We start from the raw sequence: 8,593 nt of genomic DNA on the forward strand, positions 1-8,593 counted from the left end.
GATTCCACGAAACACTGGAGATCCCCAATTATGATCACGTAATAAAACTAATACTGTAGGTTGCTTGCTTATTAAGAAAAAAAGTCTCCAGGTATAATAATAATAATAATAATAATAATAATAATAATAATAATAATAATAATAATAATAATCCCACCTCAGCCATCCTGGAAGTGATTTTCCGTGGCTTCTCACTTCTCCAGTCAATGCCGGGAATGGACCTAACTTAAGGCCACGGCCGCTTCCTTCCACCTTCCTTATCCATCCCTTCCAATCCCCCCCCCCCACGATGCTGCTGTTCAGCATAGCAGGTGAGGTCACCTGGGCGAGGTACTGGTCATTCTCCCCAGTTGTATCTCCGACCCAATGTCTCACGCTCAGGGACTGTGCCCTTGAGGCGGTAGAGGTGGGATCCCTCGCTAAGTCCGAGGGAAAAACCGAACCTGGAGGGTAAACAGATGATGATAATAATAATAATAATAATAATAATAATAATAATAATAATAATAATAATAATAATAATAATAATAGGACAGCATGGCAGAAAGCACAATGTAAACGGAAACTTGTCTTGTGTGTCAGCTGTCACTTAAAACAGTTGTAATCCAGCCAGGCTTATCGCCTCGCAAGCTATATTATCAGTACAAACTCCGGATGTGATATATCTCTATATCTTTTATAGAATTCCGGTTTCGAGGCCTCCGTGGCGCAATCGGTTAGCGCGTTCGGCTGTTAACCGAAAGGTTGGTGGTTCAAGCCCACCCGGGGGCGGTACTTTTTCTTTTGGAACACGGGCAAGTAGCGTGTAACTGTAATGGCCTTCTTCCATTACGTCAGATTCACTTCACGTTTGACGTTTTCCTCAATTTCCAGCCTCATTACTTTCAGTAACTTTTACGTTTTCAGTGTCCCTTATAATGTACACAGCATTCTGTACCGTTTTCTAGAGCCGCATCATGCTTCACGGACTTTCCTGTTCTGCTTTTCCTAGTGTAGTGTCCTGTTTAAGGACTTGGTTATCTCTCATCTGGTATCATATGCCTCTGAAACGGCTACAAAACTTTCCCACGGCTATCCCCTCTCCTTCCGGGGGTCAAACTGAATTTATATTTATATTAACATAGGCTGTCATAAGAAAAATTGTTACGAAAACGTTGTAAACTTTGGGGAGGGAAGACTTGGGGGTAAGGAGCCGAGTGAAATTATTAACTTATCGAATTTTCGTTGCTAGGTCCAATAAAGTCCGCCTTTGTGGTGTAGTGGTTAGTGTGATTAGCTGCCACCCCCGGAGGCCCTGGTTCGATTCCCGGCTCTGCCACGAAATTTGAAACGTAGTACGAGGGCTGAAACGGGGTCCACTCAGTCTCGGGAGGTCAACTGAGTAGAGCGGGGTTCGATTCCCTCCTCAGCCACCCTCGAAGTGTTTTTCCGTGGTTTCCCACTTATCCTCCAGGCAAATGCCGGGATAGTACGGTACTTAACTTAAGGCCGTCGGCCGCTTCCTTCCCTCTTCCTTGTCTATCCCTTCCAATCTTCCAATCCACCTACAAGGCCCCTGTTCAACATAGCAGGTTAGGCCGTCTGGACGAGGTACTGGTAATTCTCCCCAGTTGTATCCCCCGACCCAAAGTCTCACGCTCCAGGACACTGCCGTTGAGGCGGTAGAGGTGGGATCCCTCGCTGAGTTTGAGGGAATATCCAACTCTGGAGGGTAAACAGATTAAGAAAGAAAGAAAGATCCAACAAAAAGAGTTCCCTTGTTAAGATGATAGCTATTTCAAGTTACTGACAAAAGGAAACATCATTTCTTGCCTGTCTATCCACAAGTTGCTTCCCTTACCACCACTTAATCAAAAGACGAACTCTCTCGCCGGTCGTATCTTCAGAAACTTCTCTCACTAGGAACTTTATTTAGATTTCTACAGCGGCTAGTCGTTTTCTTCCCTTTCTTCTACTATTTCACGACCTTCTCCGAGCTTTGCGTAATTGATTTCTATTATTAGCCTTTCCTCTGCGGTAGTTCTTGCTGGTAGAGGCTTCTAAAATGAACAGATTATTCTAGGAATTAAAAGTAGGTAAGTTGGCAGATTTATGTGACTTTTTACCTTGAGATCTTAAGTCCCATGATCCAGTATTCTGAGTGGAATTCTAACCACAGGACTGAGACTTGCCATTTAAATAATATCCCACATGAATTATTGGTTTCGGTGAGAAACTAATTACGATAATACTAAGCTGCCATATCCCCCTATTCGTTCTACGTAATTCGTCCAGTTAATTAGCAGAGAATCCAGATTTTTTTCATTTCATCATCACCTTCTTCTTCTTCTCTGCTTCATGTATCCTGTCCCCCAGACACTGGCAGTCACTATGGTAAAAACTCTGCCACTCTGTGGCAAGTGAAAAAAATGTTGGGCATTATGGATATCTGTTCATTCCTCAATGTCATTAAACCACCACTTCTTTCTGCGTTCATCTCCACACAACCTTCAATTTGCCCTTGTAATAGAAGATCTAAAGGATGGCATTTATTTCATCGCATAATGTGTCCAAAATATTCTAGTTTCTGACATTTCATTAATTTTAAAATCTGCTTTATGTATGCTTTATTTTACGGCGACAATGGGAAGGGAAAGGACTATAAGAGTGGAAAGAAGCGGCCGTGGCCTTAAATAAGGTACAGTTTCAGCATTTGACTGATGTGAACATGGGAAACCACAGAAAATCACCTTCAGGGCTGCCGACAGTGGGGTTCGAGCGCACTCTCACCCGAATTCAAGTTCACAGCTGCGTGAACCTAACTCCACGGCCAACTCGCTCGGTATTATTATTATTATTATTATTAGTAGTAGTAGTAGTAGTAGTAGTAGTAGTAGTAGTAGTAGTAGTAGTAGTATTACCGGGCGAGTTGGTCGTGCGTGTAGAGGCGCGCGGCTGTGAGCTTGCATCCAGGAGATAGTAGGTTCGAATCCCACTATCGGCAGCCCTGAAGATGGTTTTCCGTGGTTTCCCATTTTCACACCAGGCAAATGCTGGGGCTGTACCTTAATTAAGCCCACGGCCGCTTCCTTCCAACTCCTAGGCCTTTCCTATCCCATCGTCGCCATAAGACCTATCTGTGTCGGTGCGACGTAAAGCCCCTAGCAAAAAAAAAAAAAGTAGTAGTATTGTCCGCCTCTGTGGTACAGTGGTTAGCTTTATTAGCTGAGACGCCTTATCTGTCAGTATATTATTATTATTGTTATTATTATTATTATTTTATTTTTAGTACTAGTATTATTATTATTATTATTAATATTATTATTATTATTATTATTATTGTTGTTGTTGTTGTTGTTGTTGTTGTTGTTGTCCGACTCATTGGTTGAATGGTCAGCATTGAGGCCTTCAGTTCATAGGGTCCTGGGTTCGATTCCCGGCCGTGCCGGGGGTTTTAATCGTGTTTGATTAATTCTTCTGGCTCGGGGACTGGGTATTTGGGTTTTTTCCAATACTCTCCTCTTCATATTCAGACAACGCACTGCACTACTAACCACCACAGAAACACTCGATAATGATTACATCCTTCCATATAAGGTTGTTGTCAGGAAGGGCATCCAGCCACAAAACAGGACCAAATCCACATATGCGACGCAGTTCGCACACATGATCCCACAGGTGTGGGAAAAGCGGCAGACGAAGAAGAAGATTATTATTTGTTCGTATCGGCCTACCCAGGACGATGTTATTTCCGCTCTCTTCTCCGGGCTTTGATCTTCGCCCACTACTCTTTCACTCGTTGCCAGTGTTCCTCTTTTCTTTCCTCCGTCCACGTCTTTCCCGTCTTCAGCTTTGGCCTTTCTTCGTAAAACCTGGCGGTCTTTTAGTTTCCTCCTGAGTGGGTTACGTTCTTGTATATCTTCATAAGTAGGGGCTGCCTGGCCGAGGTGGTAAAGACGTGCACGGTTCGCCCAGAAGGATGCGGGTTTGAATCCCCATTAGGAAGTCGTAAAATTTAAGAAACGAGATTTCCACTTCCGGAGGTGCATATGGCCCTGAGGTTCACTCAGCCTACACCAAAAATGAGTACCAGGTTAATTCCTCGGGGTAAAGGCGGCCGGGCGTAGAGCTACCACTCTACCCCATCACGTGCCGAGGTTAACAATGGTGGAAGCCTTTACCTTCCACTCCTCCAAAGGCCTTCATGGCCTGTACGGAGGTGACTTTGCTTTGCTTTTTATATCTTTATAAGTGATCCCCATCTGCTGTAGGTCCCTTTCCAATTCCTAGAACGAAGTTGGCTGGGTCATCCTATCTTTAAAATAGGTTTAAAAAATCCGATTCGATAATGGTGATCGTTTCGTTCTTAGCAAATGGTCATAAAATGCAACTCTCCTTTTCCGCATATCAGAGATCTTTTGGACCTCAATATGCAGCTCATAGTTATACCGACGTCTATATTCATCTTTGTCTTTAATTGGGTCAAGAATGTTCATTAAAATCTTTCTTTCCTTAATTTCCAATTTTTCTATCAGGCCTTTCTTGTTCATTAGTCGAGTGCTGAGTGCGGTGACAATTTGTATATTTTAATATGATAGTTATTAAAATGAGCTTAATTGTTGAGTTTCGGGAGTGAGGTAGGGTTATTAGTAGGGAACTAAGTTGTAATAATAATGATGACAATGGACAGATAAGTTTAAATATCTTGGTGAGTGGATAGAACCAAACATCTCTGAAAAAGAAACTTTCGCGCCGCGCATTATTAAAATGGAAATGGCTGATCAACTAACAAAAAACGTTTACAACAAAAAGGACATATCCTTAACGCAATACTGAGACATTATTCCACTGTCATTTTAATAAGTCAGGAAGTCGTAAAATTTAAGAAACGAGATTTCCACTTCCGTAGGTGCATATGGCCCTGAGGTTCACTCAGCCTACACCAAAAATGAGTACCAGGTTAATTCCTCGGATAAAGGCGGCCGGGCGTAGAGCTACCACTCTATCCCATCACGTCCCGTTACACGCGGATTCGTTATCCGCAATTTCGCATATACGCGATTTTGGTTTTAAGTGATTTGAATGATGAACATACCATCAAGGTATTCGCTCCACAGTTTAATATTAAGATGGCGATTGATATTATTAGAGGCGCATGAATTGACGTTACTGCGAAATGTATGAACGGTGTATGGAGGAAACTGTAGCCTGGTGCTGTGTTACTGCTAGGTGATGAAGTGATCATTGACGTCACTGGTGCAACGAGAGAAATTGCAGACATAGCACGGCAGATTGGATTCACTGATGTCGATAAAGAGAATGTGTGTGACCTCATAAGCTCTCATTTTGAAGATCTGATCAACGAAGATTTGATTATTTTGAGTGAGAATAGTAATAAAGAAAAACAGAAGTCGAGGAAGTGCAGCCTCTTAGAAAGCTGACAACGAAGAAAATGGCCGAGGCCTTCAGAATGATCGACGCTGCAATGGCAATTTTCGAAGAACATGATCCTGAATAAGTAAGCAGTGCGATAGCGAAGAGAGAAGTTAAACATTATCTTAACTTTTACAAGGAGCTGCATAATCAAGTGGCAAAGAAGACTACGCAGTCCACAATTAAGCATTCTTTTGCTAAACAAAGTGGCACTTCAAATAAATGTCAGGCACCTAGCGAGATCACTTCAGCTAGAGAAGACTTGCACGAAAGAAAATGCGTGACGGAAGCTGAACTGACTACAGCATTATCAGATACTTCCGATGTAGATGATCCAGAACCTAGTTATGGTATGTAGATGGATTTAATGAAATTATTTTTGTTTATTATTGTTTATATTTAAGTGTATATATTTTGCATTAAAATGCGTTTCAGAAACATGATAGTGTTCATTGTAAAAATACTAAGAATCTCTGCTATTTTAACTTAATATATGAGTAAACGGAAACCTAACCCTATACTGGACATATAAAATGACTCTCGATTTACGCGAATTCGGTATGCGCGGCGATTCCGCGGAACGTAACTGTCGCGTATAACGAGGTCTACCTGTATCTTCTACTTCTTCTTCCGAATTTGACCAACTGTGGACCGCATAGAACTTAAGGCTTGTTGGCCTTTTTTCTCTTCTCTTCCCAGAACCTTTTCATTCGCTTCGTATTTTTCTCTCCTCCTCAGAGATTATCCGGTTGGGCTTCTTTTTAGGTGGTGTGTTCTCAAAAAATTTGATTTTGTTGATTATGTTTCTAAACTCTTTCCTTTTATTGATCACCTCTAGTCTACCTGTATCATATTACAAATATACAAATTGTCACCGCGCTCAGCACTCGACTAATGGAAGCTTAATTATGGTTACGATTGTACCTTTCTAGTCCTTGTTCATTCCCATCCGAGCGTTGTCGAAAATCTGTTACGTGTTTTTTTAGTGTAACGTTAAACTGTTCGCCTCCACACCGAGAATTACTCGTATTCCCCCGGAAAAGAAGGAATGGAGATAAAATCACGATAATGACCATTGCCACCTGTAGAGCAACTGGTCAATTGGTTCCCTAGTCCATTTTGTCCAATAGTCGCACCGCAACGGGAGGCCGTACAATACCCAGCAGGCCTCACTGGTCCATGAATTTCATGCATACTCTAGTTCAAAATAAACATCTGCGTCCACTGCTGTGGTTTTCAGCATAAATAACGTCAACAAAATGCTTCGTCTGTCCCCAGCACATAAACGTTTTTTGTTTTTTGTTTTTTATACAGAAGCGTGTGTGTAAACTGTTTCTCTGCTCCCGTTTGCTTCCATCGCTGTGATCCTTCGCGCAGAATATAACATAATTATTTCATTTACCGATTTATTTGTTATAAACTGCATATTTTCATGAAGCAATTGGAATATATATAGATATTTGTAAAAATTGTATAACCTGCCGTAAAAAGGGTCATCGTCATCACAGTGAAAATTATTCATTTCATAAGAGTTAATGATTTTCTGGTTGTGTGTATTGCAAGGGTGCCCAAATGGAGGGTTGATGGTCTCTGTAGATCATTCCATGTTATGAATACAGTATTCTATTGTTCTTACAGACCTACAAGGAGTAAGTACACCCTCTCCCCCCACCCCTCCGTGGCACTAGAGCCCTTGAAGGGCCTTGGCCGACCAAGCGACCGCTGCTCAGCCAGAAGAGCTGCAGGTTACGAGATGTCATGTGGTCAGCACGACGAATCCTCTCGGCCATTATTCTTGACTTCCTAGACCGGGGCCGCTATCTCACCGTCAGATAGCTCCTCAATTCTAATCACGTAGAGTGAGGGGACCTCGAACCGGCCCTCAGGTCCAGGTAAAAATCCCTAACCTGGCTGGGAATCGAACCCGGGGCCTCCGGGTAAGATGCAGGCACGCTACCCCTACACCACACCACGGACACCCTCCCTTAGACACCCATAATTCATTGGGATAAAGAAATATTATATATAATTTAATTTATATTGTATATTGTAAGAAAGGAAAAGAATGAGGCAATGTTTTTCCCGTGAGTTATTAAAATTTTACTTAACATTCTCTGTTTCAAAAATGAATTTGCAGGAAGGAAGCACAGTGGCGGGAACAGCCATCGCTTTGTTGCCTTCCTCCATTTTTCTTCTGAGTTGCTCTGGTACATGTAACGCGCAATCCGTTACGCTGTAAATCGCCGGCAACTTATCACTGTTGTATTTTTTCTTTTCTTTTTTTTGCTAGGGGCTTTACGTCGCACCGACACAGATAGGTCTTATGGCGACGATAGGATAGGAAAGGCCTAGGAGTTGGAAGGAAGCGGCCGTGGCCTTAATTAAGGTACAGCCCCAGCATTTGCCTGGTGTGAAAATGGGAAACCACGGAAAACCATCTTCAGGGCTGCCGATAGTGGGATTCGAACCTACTATCTCCCGGATGCAAGCTCACAGCCATGCGCCTCTACACGCACGCCCAACTCGCCCGGTATCACTGTTGTAGAGAAGTCATCTATTTAATTGTGTGTGTGTTGTAATACTGTACAGCAGTTGTGTAATCTAATTATTATATGAATAATAATCGAAATAAAAGGATTTAAAATTAAGTAAATGAATAAAAATAATTAATCGAAATGTCCGTAGTATGGGCGTCAGAGTTTACCAGAATGGATCCCTCAAATTTGAATAAAGCATGATAATTTTCCCTCCCAGGGTTTGTGCATAAAGCTGCGTACTGGTACGTCTGCTTCAGGCCTTACCTAACCTTCTGAAAACGACGAAATATGTAGGAACTGCACCTAGGTTCATCAATAACTCCACTAAATCTAAAATAACTAACTCAGTCCAGAATTGAAATCATTGAGCTGGCTGGAAAACGAAGCTAGTGCCTTGGAATAAGAGACAGGCAACGTACCTCTACAACACAGGGCTGGATAATACTAATACTAATACTAATACTAATACTAATTTTTACGGAGTTTTGGTGGAACAGCAGAGGTGAAAGAAGGTGCTGGCTGGAATAGGTCTCAACTACAGAATTAAAGTTAATTTAAAACTTTGACAAAGGTTATATTTTCAACAGACAACAAAATTTAACAATTTTCATATAGACTTTCAAAACAAATTACAAGTCAGCAAC

At 42.0% G+C, this 8,593-nt stretch overlaps 1 non-coding gene across 1 annotated transcript; it reads left to right on the plus strand.

Annotated features, from left to right (window-relative positions):
* The first annotated feature begins 697 nt into the window (after positions 1 to 697).
* Positions 698 to 771, plus strand: TRNAN-GUU (transfer RNA asparagine (anticodon GUU)). Its single transcript has one exon. It is a non-coding gene; the product is annotated as a tRNA-Asn (tRNA).
* Positions 772 to 8,593: the final 7,822 nt, after the last annotated feature.

The sequence above is a fragment of the Anabrus simplex genome, chromosome 8 (genome assembly GCF_040414725.1).
Source record: "Anabrus simplex isolate iqAnaSimp1 chromosome 8, ASM4041472v1, whole genome shotgun sequence".
In the NCBI taxonomy this organism is placed as follows: Eukaryota; Metazoa; Arthropoda; class Insecta; order Orthoptera; family Tettigoniidae; genus Anabrus; species Anabrus simplex.